This window comes from Eptesicus fuscus, chromosome 18, assembly GCF_027574615.1.
Source record: "Eptesicus fuscus isolate TK198812 chromosome 18, DD_ASM_mEF_20220401, whole genome shotgun sequence".
Lineage (NCBI taxonomy): Eukaryota > Metazoa > Chordata > Mammalia > Chiroptera > Vespertilionidae > Eptesicus > Eptesicus fuscus.
This window is the reverse complement of record NC_072490.1, coordinates 18460464-18477891: the sequence shown is the minus strand read 5'-3', so window position 1 is coordinate 18477891 and position 17428 is coordinate 18460464. Positions and strand designations below refer to the sequence as shown.

The window sequence follows — 17428 nt, the reverse complement described above, 5'->3', positions numbered from 1 at the left end:
GTGGTTAGGGGGTGATCAGGCTGGCAGGCAGAAGCGTTTAGGGGCAATCAGGAAGGCAGGCAGGTGAGCCGTTGGGAGCCAGCAGTTCTGGATTGTGAGAGGGATGTCCGACTGCCCGTTTAGGCCCGATCCCTAGGGTCGGGCCTAAACGGGCAGTCGGACATCCCTTGAGGGGTCCCAGATTGGAGAGGGGTGCAGGCTGGGCTGAGGGACACCCCCCACCCCTGTGCATGAATTTCGTGCACAGGCCTCTAGTGTACATATAATAGCAGAGAACCCTTGAGTAATATTCAGCTACAAATAGGCTGTGAGTTGTTCTTAAGCTTCACTTGAAAACATTTTAAAGAGGATCTACCATGCAATCTTCTTTCAAATTAAACTTGAAATCTCCCTAAGTGCATATCTGGTTTGCTAAGAAGATTCATTATTAGAATTAGATTAGAAAAAATTTGCCACATCATGGAGAAAGTAAAATATGCTCCCTAAGTGCATATCTTTCTTGCTAAGATTATTAGGGTTAAATTAGAAAAATTTTTGCCACATCTTAGAGAAAGTAAAATCTGTTCCCTAAGACTTCACAACAACATTTAACTGCTTCGGTTCCAGCAGCCATCATCTCTCAATGGATTATTCTAAGAGTCTCATTATTTCCAGTCTCTCTCCCACACAAGATCTATCCCAAAGAACTCTTCATGCTACCAAGACAAAGTCCATCTTCCTTATAGTGGTCTGGGAAGTCTTCATCATGTGACTCCTACCAGGTCTAATACCCTCCTTCATTGTCCTTTTCACATTAGTCAGATACTCGGGCTCCTTGCAATTCTTGGGGTCCTTGCTATTCCCAGACACTTCATACTTTAACCCCACTTTGTACATTTATATATGGTGTTCTTACTGCCTAGAACTCTCCCCATTCCCAATTATTTGTTCTCACTGCACATTGTACTTAACTCCATCATAGAACTTATCAATATTGTAATTTCTTGTTGAAGTATTAATTCTACCACCAGTAGAAATAGCTAATGTTTGGGAATACTTAACTGTGGGTCAAGTGCTATATGATTTCATTTACCCTTCACATTTTATAGATGAGGAAACTGAGCACATACAACAAAGCCAGATGAAGCTACAATATGAAACTACACATCCCCACTCCACAGTCCTGGTCCTTCACTCTACACCCAGTGGTTTTCAATGGGGGTGAATTTGTTTCCTATGAGACATTGAGCAGTATCTGGAGACATTTTTGAATGTTGCAGCTGGAGTGTGGGGCAGCAACTGGCATCTACTGGGTAGAGGCCAGTGATGATACTTATACACCCTACACAACACAGGACAGCCCTCCACTGCAAATAATTATTTGGCTCAAATGCCAATATTTCAGAGGCTGAGAAACACTGTCCTACACTAAATCAATTCCTGTAGGTTGTCCCAGGATACTAGGGCACCTACCTTAGAGCTTGGCATCCAGTAGATGCCTGATGCACATACGATGCATGGATGGATAGATAAATGGATGGATGAATTGAAGGATGAGAAGAAAGTTGGAGGGAGCAATAGATGGATAGACAAACTCCAGAAGAAGAAAAAGTTTGAAGGCTCAGTTTTTGTGGCAACTTCAATAAAGATAAATTTGATCACATATTCTTAATTAACAGTAAATGAATGCATATAGAGTACATTCCAGATGCTGCCTTCACCTTAGCAACACCTTACAATTACAAACCTATAGAACATGAGATCAAATTAAAAAGCCAATTGAATTTTTTTTTCCAAGAGGCCTCAGAGGGACAAGATATTTTTCAAATCCCTTACAGGATAAATTGAGATGTTCACCACCTGCATAGACCATCAACAATTAAATTGTTTTTAAAAGGGCTCTTTTAGATAAGGTTCTCCTGCTTTCTTTTTAAAAAATAAAAGACATATAATTCAAGAATATATACCAGTCTGCTATTTTCTCCTATTGTAGCTACCATTCAAATATAAGCACATTATTCTAGATCTCCAGATGCTGGAAGTGGAGTGGAAATTACAGTGAAGCTTAGGTGAAATTCAAAAAAGTAAATAAAAACACATATAACAGAAATTAACCATTTTCTGGCTTATGTAAATGAATACATCTTAACATAAAAAATAAAGTCAAGAAAAGAGATGTTTTATGATTATAAGATACTAGAGGCCTGATGCATGAATTTGTGCATGGGTGGGGTCTGGCAGCCCTGCCCCAATCCGGGGCGATCGGGCCGAGCTGGCCTGAGGGAAGGGCTGGGGGCAGTTGGCCGGCCAACCCACCCCCTGATAGAACTCCCAGTCAAACTCCAGGTGGAGGGGACAATTTGCATATTAGCCTTTTATTATATAGGAGAGTAAAAGTAACCACAATTTAGCATTATTTTTACATCGTCCCCAAAACACTTCAATAATGGCAGCATTAATCAGTGTTGTATACAAATTGATAGGTTTTTGTGGAAAAGCAAAAAAGCTTATGCTTTGGGACCAGAAACTGTTCCTTTGAGTTATCACTTATTCTGAAAGGTAGTCAGAGGTGAAAACAAATGAGACTAGTTTTCTAAAGTGTAACACTATAGACTGTTCCTCACAACTTTTTGTATTAAACTTTAGCTTTACAGACACACACACAGACCCCCCACACACAGACCCACACATGTACATGCATGCACATACACACAAAGTTTCTTTTTTAACTTTTTAATTTTTATTTGTTTAATCTATTTAATCTATACCCAAGGATATGTTTTCATTAGTGGAGAGAGAGAGAGACAGAGAGACAGAGAGAGAGAGAGAGAGAGAGAGAGAGAGAGGGAGGGAAAGAGAGAGAGATTGAGATTTGAGAGAAAGAGGAGGGGAGATGGGAAAAGAGACACATACAGAGAAACATCAATGTGAGAGAGATACGCCAATCAGTTGCCTCCTATATGAGCCCCAGGTGAGGATTGAACTCGCAACCTATTGGTATACAGGACAATGCTCCAACCAACTGAGCTACCTGGCTAGGGCCACACATAAATATTTTGCTACCTACTTTCCATCTTGGATACTTATAACACACACCAGCATAAAAATAGGCTCTGAAAACTCCTACATTATGTAGTTAAACTCCCACACTATGTAGTCAAACATAATTGGCCCTAGGGTATCATAAGTAAATAGTAAAATAAGTAAAAAGTACAATGAGGATCTGCCAAAATACTCAGGATTATAAAAGACTAAAAGTGATGACAACCTTTGTGGCATGGGACACCAGCGTGACTACGGAATTCTCCCTGTGATTTGGAAGCTGGGGATGGGAACCACAGCCAAAGCCCAGAGACAAGCAGTGCCTTTTTCACTCTCTGTGAGAACATGGCACACACCTGTCACAGAGGCAGATTCTGCATGTATGGACGTGCAAGTAGGCAAGACATTTAAGCTTGTGGAAGAGAAATATGAAAAACTGACCCAAACCCAGGAATGGCATGACTGTTATCAATAATTGTTATTTTTTGAACACCCATTCTGTGCAACCATTATTGAAATCTGGGAAAACAGTATTCTAAGAGAAACAAAAAGAGGGGAAATGTATATTTGAGCCATCCTGAGAATTACAGAACAATATATGCCACAAAAATCAGCATACTCAATGGGTTCCTGAATGTCATAACCATACATTATGCCACTAAAACCATGACTATCTTTTCACTCTCCTCATCTCAAACATTCCTGAGCCACCGGAGGAGTCACACAAGTATGTTTCCCAAATTAAGAAGGCATACATGCTGTTAATGTGCATTCCTTTGTCCAAGCTTTTACTTTAATCAGCTTATCACTCATGACTTTCTGAATAAATCTCTAAATTCTTGATCACAGAGGAGGAGCCATAATCGTTGAAGGCTGTCTTTTGGGATGAGGAAGTTGAATGAATAACTTATTTCAGATCAATCCTTTCCTAACTGCTATGTGTGCTCCATCTCAGCAAGTATACACATGTATATGTATTTGTTATTATAAATAGTGTTATATTATTATAATGTTATATGTACATTATATATTACTAGAGGCCCGGTGCACAAATTCATGCCCGGGGTAGGGGGTGTCCCTCAGCCCAGCCTGCACCCTCTCCAATCTGGGATCCCTTTCAAATCCAGGACTGCTGGCTCCCAACTGCTCGCCTGCCTGCCAGCCTGATTGCCCCTTAACCACTTCTGCCTGCCAGCCTGATCACCCCATAACCACTCCCCTGTCAGCTTGATTGATGCCTAACTGCTCCCCTACTGGCCCAATTGCCCCTACCTTCCCTCCCCTGCAGGCCTGGTCACCCCCAACTGCCCTCCCATGCTGGCCCGGTCACCCCTAACTTCCCTCCCCTGCTGGCCCGGTCACCCCTAACTTCCCTCCCTTGCCAGCCTGGTCACCCCTAACTGCCCTCCCCTGCCAGTCCGATTGCCCCTAACTGCCCTTCCCTGCAGGCCTGGTCCCTCCCAACTGCCCTCCCCTGCTGGCCTGATCACCCCCAACTGCCCTCCCCTTCAGGCCTGGTACCCCCCAACTGCCCTCCCCTTCAGGCCTGGTCTCCCCCAACTGCCCTCCCCTGCAGGCCTGGTCCCTCCCAACTGCCCTCCCCTGCTGGCCTGATCGCCCACAACTGCCCTCCCCTGCTGGCCATCTTGTGGTGGCCATCTGGTGTCATACAGGGGTGGCCATCTTTGACCACATGGGGGCAGCCATCTTGTGTGTTGGAGTGATGGTCAATTTGCATATTACCTCTCTATTATATAGGATTAGCATATACATATATCATAATATACATATGATTGTATATGTTATATGTATATATGTGTCTGCCTATACAGTGTAAAGGCTATACTATGCTTCCTAGGACAGAGAGTCAAGATTCTGGGTCCTAAATCCAGACTCTCCGGAGTTGCTATTTGGAAAAATTACCTAAATTCACAATGGAGCTCAGTTTCTTGGTCAATAAAAATAGTGCTGCAGAAGAGCTGCCAGTCCATAAAGTCTCCAAAGTCCCTTGAAATTTGGACAGTCTGGACAAAACAACATTAGCATTGGACACTGATCACTATTCTAGCTGTCAGTTGGCCAGATTCCTGAGAGGAAGATATGGAAATACACTACTTGTGACTCAGTGATTTGGATAGTCTCCCTCCCCCCATACTTACTTAAATGTCATTTGACTAATAAGTTAGGGAACTTAAAGTGGAGAGTGAATATCCTTAATCAGAGACTTACTGGCCAAAACATATTTAATCCCATACCATGTGGATACCAAGAGAATCTTGGGCAAATCACACTGCAATTCACACTGATACACATGGGCTACTAAAACTATAAACAATCATTTCCTCAGACCAAAATAACTTTATTTCATCTAGGGGGCCATATAAGAGATCCCAATAGGCAGATCCATTCTATCATAGTATAGACCATTTCAGAATCTCTTTGTATTAATATACGCATATTGTCTCAAAGGTCACTGGGCTAGATGCTGAGCTACAAAATGACTAGCAAGGCCAGGCACATAGTAGGTACACAGGTTTGTGTAGACTGAATGAGGAATCAAATCAAGCAATCAAAAAGACTTTTAAGTTAAAGCAAGGAGTTAACTTGCCACCCATTCCTCAACCACCTCAGACACTAGACTAAGCCCTCGAAGCAAAATAGCTGGGATATGATGCAATCTCGGCAGCAAACATTCATTTTGGGCAAAATCAAGTTAGAAGATGACACTTAATTTCAAAATCAGAAGAGAAAGAGAGGCCCCACCCCTTCCCATCCTAGATTCATTCTTTGAACAGGCGTTTCCCTGTGCTCACGTGTGAAACACTTTGCTAGGTGCTGGGAGTCAAGGATGAATAACCCACAGCCCCTCGTCACAATTTCCGTGGGGAGACAGAAATGGACACTGAAAACAAACTGCTGTACAGGAAGATAGGAGCCAGAGTAAAACACAAAGCACCAAGGCCACCTGTTCAGGGAGGTTATGGTCACAGTGTCATTTTCAAGTACCTGGCTGTCCTGCCCTCTCAGATTGCTTTAGTGAAAAGCTTGGCCGTGACACTGGATATTTGAGAAAGTCAGCCTAAAGAACATGTCAACCATTCATTCCTCTAGGTTTTCTGAGCTCTATTTCTGCCTTGGGGACAATCTCCAGGATCTCCACTGCTGGACCATGGCTTAGCTTATCTCCAAAGATAAACTCCCACTGGGTTACTTTATATCATTATGCTTTCTGCATATTTTTTTTTTTCTCTCTAGGGTTGGTGAAAGACATGGTCATATAAAAACTTTACTTCATTTTCTGGAGAACTGAAGTTCAAGTATTGGCCATTATATGATTTGATATTTCATAGGGGTATATACTAGTAGTCATGCACCATAGTAAGCACTCTACCAATGTTATTGAGATATCCTTATAATTTGAATGCATACTCCAGTTCTCTCTTTTTTTTTTTTCCTCTGAACTTGGCTACTGAGAAGCTCAGAGCTAAATTAAATACTCAAAAGCAATAAGCACCTAGGATTTCAGTTTATTTTTTTTGTCCTCTACCAGTTTCATCATTTTGTAGAACTTTTACTATACATTTACTCAGACACGTTTCTGAGAGTCGATACTCTATAAAGAAAAACAAATTCCCATAATCATCTATTGTAACTTCCTTTTAATCTCAATTGTCAAAAAAGTTCCCATGACTAGCTAATTTGAAGATAACCCCTTGGGTATCACAGCTCAGTCAACTTGAAAACTCAGATAATGCAGTATTTCCCATAATCATCTGGGTCAAAATCTGCTTATGGAAGTGGGAAAAAGGGGGAAAGGGAGAGGGCACCGAGTAACCACCAGGTTATTTCCAATCTACTTCCAAGGTCCATTTCTATCTTGTGTGGGATCCTGACAGTCTCATCTGCCCTTTCCCCAACCACCACATTTGTAGATCAGCTAGAGATTCTGCTAGAACCTGCTGAGTGAGAAGGCATTGCTATCACCCAGTGATGTCTATTTCCTGGAATTTCACTCTTAGCACTGACAATACCTCTGGAATGCATAAAAATTCTGCTGCAACCCAGCACGTTGAAGGTCAAAGTCTTCAGGGAATCAGGTAAGGCAAACTGCTGCTGAGGAATTCCATGTACTCAAGGCAAATGCCCCCAAGAAAAACTCTCAGAAATAACTCTGTATCATCACTAAGCTAAATGGGACTAGCTTTCATCTTAAAAGAGAGTGAGAGATAAACAAATATTGACCCATATATACATGGCACACACAAATACAGGCACAGGTCTTGGCATACCCAACTGGTACCCATTTAGGATGCTTAGTCAGGTATTTTGGTGAACACAATGTTTGGGCACACCGATTCCTTTATTCAACAAAGATTGACTCAGCACCTACTGTGTGCCAAGCATGCATGGTTCAAGATGTTGGAGGATCAAGAGTGAATGAAGCAGTCAAGATACCTTTTCTCATGGACTCTATTCTAGACACAGGAGATAGGTAATCAATAAAATGAACCAATTGAAATGAACAATTCAGATTGCAAATAAAGCCAAGGAAAACCAGTGTCTCAGAAGGAATGAGGGATGGCCTTTAATCAAGTGGTCAGGGAGAGGCTTTTTAAGAAGGTGACACATAATCTTACACTAGAATCGCAAAAAAGGAGCTAAAGAAACCAACCACCTTTACTCTGATTTCCATCACAAAGATGAGCTTACTAAAAAAGAAATGTGCAATCCCATGTGTGGCTCCACATACCCTGTGCTTCAAATAATTGCAACCACCCCCTCCCCGCCCCCACCAAATACACAGAACAAAACAAAACAAAAAAGGAAAGGAATCCACAACTTTCTTGAGGAAACTTTAAGAAATAACCTTTTCTCAAAGACGCAGATTAAAATTTATTTTAATAGCAGAACTTACTACAAAGAATTTCTAGGGGAGAAATGGAATGTTTATTACTCTTGGAAAGTCAGTTACTTTATAAAACAAATATTTCAATGTCAATAAAATTATGCCTTTGAATTGCAATGCCAACAGGAATTGCTTCATAAAACAAAGTTCTGTGGCTATGTTCAGTATCATTTACTTCCACGTGCTGGAAAATAAAAGCAAATCATATTTACTAGCAGATGGTCCTCCTTCTAATATATAACAAAACTTTGAAATTCATGAAAATAAAATTCTGATAGTATCTATTTAACAATCACAAATAATAAATGGTTGTTCACCATTTCCCATATAATACCCCAAATAAATCACTTAGTATTGAATTTCTGTTAGAGTCAATTTCAACACTTAGCCAAAACTCCTACAAACATCCACTGCTCAAAATACTTTTCATCAAAACACCGTTCTTTAAGAGAAAAATGTTTCCTAGTCCCTGACTTGTTTCAGAATGAGAGAGGTAAACAAGTGGATTAGGGAGCAGTCACGGTGAATATTCAGAATGAATCATGGAATACTTTGACTAAAATGCAAGTTTTACTTTGGAATCCAACGCATGCTATATATTATTACAATATAAATAAGGATGCTCAACTAATTAGAAGGCAAAATAATGTAAAGATATTACCCAATGGTCTACGTTACCCAATACACCTGTCCCTGCTGTGCTTTAGGTGTTTGAACTTCAAAACAGTTCTTTATACAATCTCACTAGCACCTGAGACCAGTAACCTGCTAAGAGGTAGGCTGTCTCAGTGTTTGTATTTTACTGATGAGGGGTCCTGTCTGAATCTTCATGAATCCTCAATCTGTGTGGAGAGGGGAGAGAACGAAGGATCTGAACTCATCTGTTCAGATTAAATTCTTTCCTTTGACTCACTTTACAAATTGTTATGCTTCTAAACCCTTTACAGTTTCCCACTAGGGGAAAATTAGGCATGTTAAAATTCATAAGTAAAAACTCACGCCATGCTCCCTCTATCCCCAACAAATCAGAGGCTTAAGACTTAGCACTAATAATAATCCTACAATGGCCATTGGGAAATGCTTTTCCAAAGTGACCACAGCAGCTAAGAAGGACAAAATCCACGAGTAAAAAAACAAAACAAAAAGCAACTCTCCCCAAATTAGTCCTTCTCCGGGGGGTTGGAGGGGGTGGGGGGCACACAGGTGGCACAACTCCTGGTATCAGAACCCACTTCGGGCCACTCCGACAGAGATGCTGCGTCAAGAGAAGCGAGGCCAAGAAGTGCGACTCGGGAGCCTGGCGAAATCGCCACGGACTCGCAGAGGAGGCGGGGAGAAGCCAAGTAGCCAGGACACCGGTGACAGCGCACGCCAATATTCAGGATCATTCTCCTTCCCAAACCCGGCAGTTCCGGGGCAGGAGCAAAAGCGGGGGGGAAGGGGGGGATGATGGGGGACCCACAGTCCCTTTAAACCGCACCCCCCCCACCCCCGTGTCTGCCAACCTTTTCCGAATTCCCGTGTCACAGAACTTCCTCATCATGGAAACTTCCACTCGGTTCGGCGCTGAGGATGCCAAACTCCATTTCACAAGGAGCCTGTCAACAGCCGGGTTTGGGGTTTGAGAAAACAGAGCCGCTGCGATGGGAGCGGGCGCCCGGCCACCCAGCTCTGCCGCTGCCCACGCCGTGGCTCCGGGCGCGCCGCTGCGCGCTGCCCCGGCACCAGAGGGCACATCCTCCCAGACCCGGGGCGCAGAAACCCCGCGAAGGCAGGTAACAGGGCGGCTCACTGACACCCCCACCCACCCACCCACGCCCGCCCGCCCGCCCGCGCGCGCTCAGCTGGCCGGCCGCACCCCTTCAGTCTCCCGCGACACCCCGGTCACCATCCTGCCCACCCTTCTGGACCTTTGGAACTGTCGCCCCTCCCCCCTCGCCGCCCCCCGACACCCCCCTCACCCCTGCCTCCGCGCGCGGTCCTCTCGCCAAATTGCCGGTGCCCTGGAGCCGGTCGGGTGGCGCGCCCCGGCCCGGGGAAGGCAGCGGCGGGCGCTTGCCCCGAGCCCGGGGAGCAGAAGGTCTCCGTTCCGAGCGCACTCACATTATTCATGCAAAGTTAATCCCCGCCGCGTCACGGCCGCCCGCCCGAGGATGTGCGCCTTCCTTGGCCCAGCCCCGCAGTCTCCACCCTCCTCCGCCCCCTCCTGCCGGCGGCGGGGTCCCCGGGAGCGCCGGCGACGGGACGTCGCGCGAGTCCAGAAAAATGTCAACTCCTGGGGCGCAGAGGGGCGGCCGCCGCAGGGCCGCGCGGGCCCTCCCCTGCCCCTCCACTTTTATAGGCGGAGGAAGCGAGGGGGGGGGGGGGCCCGCCCGGCCGCCCGAGTCCCCGCCTCCCCCGGCCCCCCGCGCGCGCCCGGCCCGCTCCCCGGCGCTGCCTTACTCCGAGCCCGGGGCGCACGCTCCGCGACGCGTCTGCGAACCGGTGACCTGGTTTCCTCTCCAGCCCTCCCGGCGGTCGGCTCCGCGGCGGCGACAGCCAAGAAAGAGCAGGCAGAGCGGGCTCCGCCAGGGGCGTAGCGAGGAAATGGCCTCCCGGCCGCAGGTCTCGCCGCCGCCGCCGCCTCCCGCCTCCCGCCCCCCGCCCGGCTGTGGGACGCGTCGGCCGCTCCGGGCTCGCGTACCCCCTACCCTGCTCCCTACGCGCACGCCACCCCGACCGGCCGCCTCCACACCTGCCGCCCCGGGTTCGGCCGCTCCGCCACCTCCCAGCCCCGGTTGTGCCTCCCACCCAGGGTGCCCTCGCCCCGGGGGGCGATGTGGCCCCGGCGGTTGCTGGTGGCCGCGCGTTCACCCACCCGGCTGTGTGAGCACGGACGTTCGGGTTTGGGCGTCATTCCTCCAGGAGGCAAAGTGGAAGGAATGGGGAGCGAGTGACCGGGGGCGGGGAGGAGGTGACTTCCAGAAGTCCGGCTTGATTTTGCCGGCCGGGCCGCGCTCCTCCCTTTTTTTTTTTTTTTTTTCTCCAAACAACTTGTGGCGCTTGTCGGGTAGACACGGCGCACGGGCTCCTCGCGGGGGGGGGCCCCCCCACCCTGCGCGGCGTCTGGTGTTCTCTGACCATCGCCACCCCGGGAATGGAAGTTTGCAAAAGACCTGGCTTGCCCTCGAGGGAGACACCCCTTCACAGCACTAGGCATATCCTGGGGGGATGCCTGCTGGGGTTGAGGCACTCCACAGGTTCCAGAGGGGCCGCCCTATTCATTTGTCTTTGCCCTGGATAGGTACAAATAAAACCGGAAGACAAACATAATTTATACTCGCAACATTCTGCCCAGGCAAATAGGAATTTCTCAAGTGCCCCCACCCCCGCCCCCAAGTCCTTGAAGGCCAAGGAGAAAATGAAGCAGTAAGAATACTGAGTACCCCCAAAAGGAAAATGTAGTGGATCAGAAGCTACAGTTGCAACAAAACTATTTTGACGACAGGGTATAACTATTTTCTTGTAGGATATATTCAAATAATTTCGACTTCATTAGTCAATATACATTTGTATCATAAATGTGAGAGGGCTATGGCGATTTGTATGAAGTCTCAACTGCCTGAACAACGTACATAGATCACTTATTGGAGACTTTTCTGGATTGCCAGGCAGTGGCGTGGGTTTTATTCCAGCTCCTGGGAAGCATCCCACGGAAAGGGGGCGAGAAGCCACCACCCCTGCAGACAGCATTCGCTACAACTGTCAGGAGATTAGAAACTGTTCCAAGCGCCTGGCGTGCAGAGTTTCAGCGAGCTTCCCCAGGCAAGTCGAAGACCCCAAGGCTCTCTGGCCAGAGGAGGGACCTCTCCCTCAAAACTCCAGGGATCCCAGTTCCCCTCCGTCCTTGGCGATACATCCGTGTTTTCTTCTTTACTCGTAATAAGGCTGCACCCTAGGACTTGCAGGTTTGTGGCTGGTGAGCTGTTCTTTGCAGGCAAGTTCCCTAGCTTTGCACCAAGGCTGCCCCGGGGATGTTTTGGTTCCTTTGCAGGAGAGCTACTGGAGTCTCACCATGTGTTCCAAACAGGGGGCCCCCTGGTGGCTCACTGTGAGTGAAAACGTTGGCCACTGAGGAAAAAAGCCTGGCCCTGATAGGCCACAACAGTTGACTGGTCATGGCAGGGGCCCAAGAGAGGGTAAACAACTTTTGTAATAAGGGGAGATGGTGGAGGAGGTGGTGGTGGTGGTGGTGGTGGGTGTGGTGGGTGTGTGTGTAGGTAAGGGTGATGTCAATCTTCCATCAGAAAGGTGCATGATAGGCCTTAAAGACTGCTGGAACTTTTTTTATTTTTTTTTCTCTTCTTGAGTATAACTTGGAGCTAAATTCCTTAAGTAGGAAATGCGGTACAGAGAATGAAGTATAACAAACACTGTTGCTTCCCTTTGTTCAAACGGCTTTGCCTTTCTGATCTCATTTTGCCTGGAAACTTCTGAAGTACAGAGTAAATTAAAACATTAAATAAATAATGTGGCATGACTCAAACAATTCATGCGACTGTGATTGTAATAATGTTTTAGAACAATGGGGAGGACAATTTTAATGCGATGTTATTGAAACAACATGAACTGCCAGGATTCTATTTGAACCGGCCCTCTAAGGGCCGTCTTACAGGCTGCGTGATGGGAAAGAATGCTTACCAATAGATCATGCATCTCCCCCCGACCCCTAATTTTACACTAGTGGGGACAATGAGGGAGAATTTTAAGGGGACCTGATTGAAGGCAGTCCTAATCCTGTAGATTTCAGAAGACATAACCAAGCTGTTTTCATGACCCATGAGCACATTTCACCACAGCTGTCCATCTTCATTGCCAGGATCTGTACATTTCAAGCTGATGAATCGGTTTAAGGAAGCAAGACATTCATTCAACAATAACTGGGGTTAGAAGACAAATAAAACATAGGATCTAAAAGGGCTGGGATTAGATTGAAGTGAATGAGACGAGTGCAATGTCCAAACCAATCTTTATTTAAAAAATTGATATATTGTTCATCATGGACAATGGTTGCATTAATTTTGATTTTAAAATATTGCATTAAAATATACTTTCTCTTGATTATTGAGATTTTGGACATCCCCTTGAATTTTACATCCAAGGCCTCACTCTGCTGTGCCCTCATGTTACCAGAGTCTAATAAGAAGTAAAATTCTGTTAGAATTTTCTCTGTGTCAAAGATAACAAGTAAACATTAAGGGACTTGAGGTCAGGAAGTTAAAGATGTGGGTGTGAGGTGAGGGTAAAAATCAGGAAGATTTCACAGAACTAGGTAGCATTTGAAGCAGTCCAAGAATAGACCAGATTTTACCAGAGAGTGTTGGAACCAAAGGAATGGCCTGAACAGGGACTGGAACCATTAGTAGTCTTTCATTTATACCAACAACTACTCCTCTAGCTAGCTAGGCAGCCAAATGACCCAGTCCTGGAGATTCTGATTCTTTCTTTTTTTAAAAATATATTGTTTAAAGTATTACATATATTAGTACATATATCTCTTTTTCCCCCCCATTGATCTTCCTCCAGCCTCCCCTATCCCCTGTTGCCATGCCCTCATTCCCCCCCCCCCCCCCGCCCAGTGTCTTGTGTCCATTGGTGTGCTCATATGCATGCATACAAGTCCTTTGGTTGATCTATTTCCCTCCCTCCCCAACACTCCCCAGCCTTCCCGCTGTAATTTGACAGTCTGTTCGGTGCTTTACTGCCTCTGTATCTATCTTTTTATTCATCAGGTTATAATGTTCTTTATTTTCCATAAATGAGATTCTGATTCTTTCTGTTCATCATTAGTTCCTGGGATTTATTTTGACTATGGGGGTCCCAGTGATTCTAGTTCATGGCCAGACAGTTAAGAATGTCAAGTCTGGTCCTGCTCTTCAGGAAAGACAGACAGACAGGGGAGATGGCATGTTCAAAATTAATTTGAGAGCAAAGGTGTAATGAGAAACATGTAAACATAAATGGATAGGTGGCTGCTGGCTTGGAGACCATGATAGCTCATGAAGAATGCAAAAGGTGGCTGGGTGAGATTTTGGGGAGAAGTCACAGAGAGGAAAAGACACAGCAGGCTCTCTTTTCTTCAGGGCCCAGTGCAAAATGAAAATGTGGGGCCTTTTATTCGAAAAGGCAGGAGGGAAAAATGCCACTATAGGTACAAAATATAAAGATATCTCCTGTCTTCCATGTTCTCTCTTTGGAATTGTTGTGGTATGTTTTTTATTTGTTGTTCAATATCATTCTAAGAAAAATAAACATTTAAAATTATTAGCATCAATTTTACTGTTCATCTTTACATCATGCAATACTAGTTTTTAATGCAAATGGAAGAGCATTTACAAAATCAATAAAATTACATCATTTGTGTTTTGTAGCCAGAATGTGCATATGCATTTTGTAGTCTGTTTTGGTCTTATCAGAACTGTGGAATCAGCACAAAATTTACACAATTGTTTTTATTTTACTTCTGATTATGTGCTCATTCTACCAACACTCTATCTTGAACTTACTGTACTGATGAGTAAGGAAGAACTGAAAGGAAAAGGAACTATGGGTTGCCCTTTCCTTCAATGTCATCATTTTCAGAGTAACTGGTTAGCTAGTACAGGGAAGTAACGCAAGTAAGAGAGGACATGATAAAGTTTTCCTCTGGTTGTTGCCTTCATTTTGCATTCAGAGCAAGTTCTGGTTGGAATGGAAAGCATGTAACATGCTTACCTTGCACTCAGTTTCCGTGTTGCTGACCTTTCACACATCATGGGACCATTGGAATTCTGTGCTCATGGGGCATCAAGAATGCTATGCATGAATGGAGCAGCGAAGAACGGTCATGGATGTATGTATTGAGTGCATTTCCTCTGCTCATGCACATGTTCTATTGTCCCATCAGATGTCACTTACAGAAACACAAGTTCAAAGATAAAATTACTAGGAATCTCAAGACAGTAAAACAGAGCATTAAACTAGGTGTCAGGCCTGGTGCACGGGGCCCTTCTGAGCATGGGCCCTGTGCAGCTGTACTGACTACATGCCATGGCCCTGCCATGGTGAAAGCCTAGGGCATGTTGGAGATGTAGTAGACATTCTGGCATGGCTGGTTATAACAAGGAGTCGGCAATCCAGCTAACATTTATTACACATGTATTATGTATCAGGTATTATCCTAAATGCTTCACACATGTTTTAAATTTTTGCACAAGAAAAAGTGAAGCGGTATTACTGCATACTCCATTTTCCAGATGGGGAAGCTAAGGCATGGCATTATCAAATGATTAGCTCAAGCTCAGGCCCAGACAATGGTGGCACAGATGGACTCATAAGCAGCCCATCATGCTACCTAGAAGCAGGAGAAGGAGTCATCGGGCTACAAAATGTGAACACATTCTGGGAGTCATGAGACATCTCCCTCGCTCCTTGCTTCAGGGGCTGCTGTACACTGGGATGATCTGAAGAAGCTTAAGTGAAACATGCATGTCACCAGCTAGAAACCTAGAAAATTCCCTAATTGCATTCTTTCTCTCTTCTTGTCTTCCAACTGGTGGTATAAGATTCTGGGGCCCCTGGGCAGGAACTCGTAAGCCACAAGCTGGAAGGAACCTGGGTCCCTAAAACACCATACAGAGAAGAATGATAAGATTCACATTGGACTCTTCAATGATTGAGTAATCAGCTTCTTCTGTGATAAGCCACTGAAATATGAACGTGTATTTGTTGCAGTAGTTAGTGTTATGTCATCACAGCCGTCATCCAAGCCAAACTCCATCAGAGCCTAAATCATCTTTTCTTTAGATAGATACTGTTAAAGTAATGAAGTAGGCCTAGGTGCATCAACGTCGATATAGCTGTAAAACAAAGTGTGTTGAAAACAATGTTCAGAGTGATAAGTTTTTATTAAAGTACTAGAGGCCTGATGCACGAAATTCGTGCATGGGGGGGGGTGTTCCCTCAGCCCGGCCTGCACCCTCTTGCAATCTGGGACCCCTCAGGGGATGTCTGACTGCCAGTTTAGGCCTGTGGGATCGGGCCTAAACTGGCAGTCGGACATCCCTCTTGCAATCCAGGACCACTGGCTCCTAACCACTCGCCTGCCTGCCTGCCTGATCACCCCTAACTGCCTCTGCCTGCCTGCTTGATTCCTAACTGCTCACCTGCCTGCCTTATTACCCCTAATTACTTGCCTGCCTGCCTGATTGCCCCTAACTGCCTCTGCCTGCCTACATGATCACCCCTAACTGCTCACCTACCTGCCTGATTGCCCCTAACTGCCTCTTCCTTGGCCCCTCTCGAGGCGACTTTGTCTGGAAGGACATCCAGAATGACATCCGGAAGGTCATTCGGCTGTCTGGTCTAATTAACATATTATACTTTTATTATTATAGATAATTTATGTATGGTAAATAGACAAATGCTAGCTATTCAGTTTGATACATTTTTTAGATTTTTATACCGTTGTGTAATCACCACACGGAATAAGATAGGAAAAATTCCAGCAATTCAGAAAGTTTCTCTGTATGTAGTCTGCGTTGATTAACATTCCTCTTGTAGAAATAAACACTATTTTGAATCCTATCATCATTTATTAGCTTTGCTAATATCATTTATTTTATTGCGCTTCATATAAATGGAATTACACAATGTATTCTCTTATAGCTGGTTTTTTCACACTATGTAATGTTTTCGAGATAAATCCATATTACTGTGTGGATTAGATAGTTGTCCTATTTTTAATTTCTATTTGATATTCAATCATGTAAATATATAGTAGCACAATTTATTTATTTTTTTCTCCAATTGGTGGATATTTCAGTTGTTTCCAGATTGGGACTTTTACAAATAAAGCAAATTGTTCAATAAAATTCTTGAAGAATTCTTTTTGGTACATGTATTCATATCTCTTGGACACATGCTTAGGGGTGGAATTGCTGGTTATATATTATCTCTTTTTTTCTTTTCTTTTTTTCTACTCACTACTTTATTATATCTGGAAATGGGAGTTCTCTCTCTCTCTCTTTTTTTTAATAAATCTTTATTGTTCAGATTATTACAATCGTTTCTCCTTTTCCCCCCCCATATCTCCCCGCCACCCAATTCCCACCCCCCTCTGCCCTTACCTCCCCCCCCCATTGTCCTTATCCATAGGTGTATGATTTTTGTCCAGTCTCTTCCCGTACCCCCTACACAGACACCCCTTTCCCCCTGAGAATTATCAATCCGCTCCCATTCTATGCCTCTGATTCTATTATGTTCACCAGTTTATTCTGTTCCTCAGATTTTTAATTCACTTGATTTTTAGAATCACTTGTTGATAGATATGTATTTGTTGATCATAATTTTTATCTTTACTTTTTTCTTCTTTTTCCTCTTTTTAAAGAATACCTTTCAGCATTTCATATAATACTGGTTTGGTGGTGATGAACTCCTTTAGCTTTTTCTTATCTGTGAAGCTCTTTATCTGCCCTTCAATTC

At 44.7% G+C, this 17428-nt stretch overlaps 1 protein-coding gene and 1 long non-coding RNA gene across 7 annotated transcripts in view; one reads left to right on the top strand and one right to left on the bottom strand.

The window, feature by feature from the left end:
• THRB (thyroid hormone receptor beta) overlaps nt 1–10441 on the bottom strand; it is a 292618-nt gene extending 282177 nt beyond the window's left edge. For 3 of the 6 annotated variants that reach the window (XM_028130007.2, XM_054708078.1, XM_054708077.1), the window contains exon 1: nt 9433–9499. The gene's annotated coding sequence lies outside the window, so the exon portion shown is untranslated. Of the gene's footprint in view, nt 1–9432; nt 9500–9888; nt 10249–10369 lie in introns of those variants that run through there. The other 3 variants (XM_054708075.1, XM_028129998.2, XM_054708074.1) reach the window with 3 other exon arrangements.
• Nucleotides 10442–13544: 3103 nt separating this feature from the next.
• On the top strand, nt 13545–15844 carry LOC129147133 (uncharacterized). Its single transcript, XR_008554473.1, has 3 exons — nt 13545–14173; nt 14640–14798; nt 15511–15844. It is a non-coding gene; the product is annotated as an uncharacterized LOC129147133 (long non-coding RNA).
• The last annotated feature ends 1584 nt before the right edge of the window (nt 15845–17428 follow it).